Raw genomic sequence first — 3,890 nt, forward strand, 5'->3', positions numbered from 1 at the left:
CCTGGAAGGAAGAGCAGAAATTGTTTTTTAATGAGACTGCTCTTGGGGAAAGGCGCAGGCACTGAGGAAAAAAAGTCTTTGCATTCATGAAGAACAAATTGGAGAAGATCAGAATGCAGGACGATGGGACAGCGAAGAGAGGAGTCTAAAACCATCCTGTCTACAGTCCTCCTGCCACCCTGGACCTTGCGAACCCCATGCTTTCTGTTCCCATGTGACTCTGGTGTTTCACACTTTGCAAATGAGGTTCAGACAGACACTATATATCACCAGAGGAAAAAAAAAAGATATACAAATGACTGCTTTGGATATGTCCCCTCTGCAGTGTAGAGATCCCCATCTGATATCGAACTTGCTCCAGAGCTGGGGGATGCCAGAGGGATGAAGATGGGTTTATCAACAGCCCTGTGCTGAGCTGCTCAGCTGCACCAGGGCTTCAGGAGGGTCACACAGTCCCTGGCCCAAGAACGAGTCACCTCAGGCTGCTCAGAGCTTTCTGCAGCTCGTGTCCCTCCCACGCAGCAAGGGCAGTGCGCGGATGTGGCCGTGCCGTGCACGGAACCAGTCCCGCTGTTCCTCACGTTTCAGCAGCACAGACTCGCACTTGGTTTGTCCAGGAAGCCACAGGACCTCTTCAACCCCTTGGAATACTGTAAGAAATGTAAGGAATATGGTGTAGCTTGCATCCATCCTGCCAGTGAAGTGTGGGCTGAGGGCTTGTCTCATCCATCTGCAATACTCTGGTACTTTTTGATGTGCTCTGGATCCTCTCAGAAATCATGGATTAGGTTTCCCTATACCCTGTGCATGTCCCAGACCTCCTGGACACCTCAAGGATCACCGGACACAAATGAATCAAAGCTTTTCCATGGATCATCATCTGGTCTGCATTAAGGTTTCCAAATTCGGGCTTGAGAACTGTTTGATTTCATCCTAGAAATGTAATTTCAGCTCTGGTCAGGAATCCAAGGATAATAATGGGTCTAGGTAGCCAAAATGGCCAAACTCTGCTTGGAGCCTCAAAAATGAAGGAGCAGATGAAGGCAGTGTTACTGAAGTGCAATATCCAGGGCCAAAGTCTGCCCCAGTCCCTGCTTTGAACCAAAGGCATTGGATGGCGTGGGCTACATGCCCAAAAAAACCCCAAATCCAAACCCTGAATACTCATAGCTGTGCAGAGACACATCGACTCCTATTCTTGCCAAAATACCCCAAGGTCTGCAGTGATCATGGACGATCAGGGACCTCAGGCCCAGGGACACCCCCAAATGTCAGTCTGGCACTGTGTCATGGTAGTCAGACTCCAACCGCTGTGTTCAGAAAAGCTTCCAGCAAACAGACTTACAGGAAAAAATATTCCAGTAAAAGCAACTTTTTTTTTTGCTTTCTAGCACGAATCTAATATCTCAAAATCTGGGACTCTGAAATGAGGCTCCAAATGGAGCCATCACAATATCTTAAGGTGTTATTTTTCTAAATGTTTTCTCCTTTCTGCCTCATATCTTCCTCTTTATATCTGATAAAGAGAAAAATGGAAGGAAGTGGTGAAATATTTCAGAGTAGTCCAACATACATTTTCCCCCCATCCAAAACTTTTTCACCTCTGAGATTTCCTTTGACCTGAGTTTACAGATGGTCCATCCATCTGTCCCCAGGCCTCAGCTCTGCTCCAGGCACTGTCAGCACGGGCAGAGGGGGAGTTTCACCTATTAAATCAACCAGAGCAGCTCCTGCAGCAATTTCATTTTCCTTTGGCAGCCTCCAGGTTGCAGCCAGGGCTTGCTCTGCTTAGCAGATCTGGCGGTGCAATGGCACAGGATTTATTAGGGGAACTTTTCCTGCTCCTCCACTCACAACTTTGTGCCAGGACTTCTGATTCTGGATCGTGGTTTTTTGCCATGAGAGTGGCTGGAATTTTCTTTTCACCCAGGGACCAGCAAGATATCCTTTTAATTAAAGATGGATGATGGATAAGTTTTAGATATCACTCATTACCAACCATGAAAGACAGAAAAATCCATCTACATGTTGGACATCGATCTGTGGTTCTTGTTACAGTCTCACTGGAAAGTCCTGGGATCTTTGATACACTCTGCTCCCAAATGAGAGATAATGTGGTCAATTGCCATATTTTTGGCAGATTTAGGGAATGTGAGATATAGCACGAGTCAGCAACTTGCTTTGACTGTCAGTCAAGTCACCAGGGTGATCTTATGAGAGAATTGATGGACCATCTACGGCATCATGGATGCATCTTTTGGGGTTTTCAGCTGCTCTCAATGTGTGATGGCAACGAAAGATATTCGGGTCTTCAAATATATCCTCCCACACACATCCTCCCTCTCCCCTTCCGCTTTATGTCGGGCAGTGCAGTTCATCCGAACACAAGAACACCAGGTGCTCACATAATTAATGGAATACATAATTAGTAATAATAACAATAATAAAAGTAATAGTAGTAGTAGCAGTAGTAGTAGTAATACATTTGCGATGATTTTGGGGCCTGCAAAGGGGTATAAAATGCTGTTGGAGACTGGACCCACTGGACCAACTGGTCTTCCAAGAGGGAAGGCAGCTTCTGGGTGGGTTTTCACCCTGGAAGGGACACCTGCAGGACATCCAGCCCCTAGATGGGGAACACCCACTTTTGGGTGGGTGAGTAAAAGTGCTCAGACACGGTCAAATACAGAGATAAATCCTGAAGTAGCTCCATAGGCGCTTTGCAACTGTGAATTCTGCAGGGCCAAAGAATGAAAATCTACATTTCCAGCTGAACTTGCTTTTATCGTAATCCTTTAGTCACAGGCTGTTGACCAAATCTGAGACTAAGTGGAGTGAGCCGCATTTCGATTTCTTTGAGCAGTTCAGAAGGTGAGGAGCCTCATGACTCAATAGGTTATATATATATATAATATCTATTATATACATAATATATATATTATATATGCATTATCATGACCTGGTGACGCTATAACCATTGCAATAGGTGATGGAGCTGCTATTTAGATATTTATTAGCCATATTTCTTGTATTGGCTATAAATCTAATCATAATCATTGACATCATCACCGTGTCCTACTTCTCCCACCGAGGCAAGAACCCTCTTTCACCTACTGTGGTACCTAGTCATGGCATTGGTGAGGCAGAATGGGAAAGTCCTGGAGGAATGCCAACCTCAGCAAGTCCCACCATGGGCCTGTGGCTTCTCTGGTAGGGTTTGAGAGGAGTAGGGACCACAACTTGTCCTGTGCACCCCTGTGGGGACACTACGGCCCTTTCTGCACCCTGCTGACACTGGAAACACCTCTCTGCACCCTTGCACAGGCTCAGCTTTGTCCCCATGCACGGGCCAGAGACACAGTCATGCAAAAGCAGCTCAGAGAGAGGAACAACACGGCCCACCTCAGGTCAAGCAAAGGTCACTCTCTCCCACAAAGGTCACTCGCTCCCACCCACGCACAGAAGAGGTTTGAACAGCTCTGGGGATTCACAGTCCCTACAAAATCTACCAGTCCCACTCTCCCAGTTGCCTCCATCACCATTCTTCAGGCCAGCAGGTGTTTTGCAAAATCCCAAAATAGTTCTGCAGACAAATGTTGTCGGATAGAGAGAGCTGCTGGTTCCCATTTCACAGCTGGTGGAACCTTCAATTGTTAAAAAGTAATTCTGTTTTCAAAAATAAAGGCAGCTGAGTTGAACGTACGTTGTGCCAACGTGTTTCCACTTCGGATTAGTGCTTTTAAAAATTACCTTCACAAGAAAAAAACAAATGAGAAAAGACATTCAGAATAGTTCTCCCACCCTGTTTTTATTTTTTTTTTCCAATGGAAAAGAGCACTGGGGAGTACACAATAACTCAGAAAAGCATAGAAATTTCCTTTTGTGAGTTT

The sequence above is a fragment of the Coloeus monedula genome, assembly GCF_965178545.1.
Source record: "Coloeus monedula genome assembly, chromosome: 2".
NCBI lineage: Eukaryota > Metazoa > Chordata > Aves > Passeriformes > Corvidae > Coloeus > Coloeus monedula.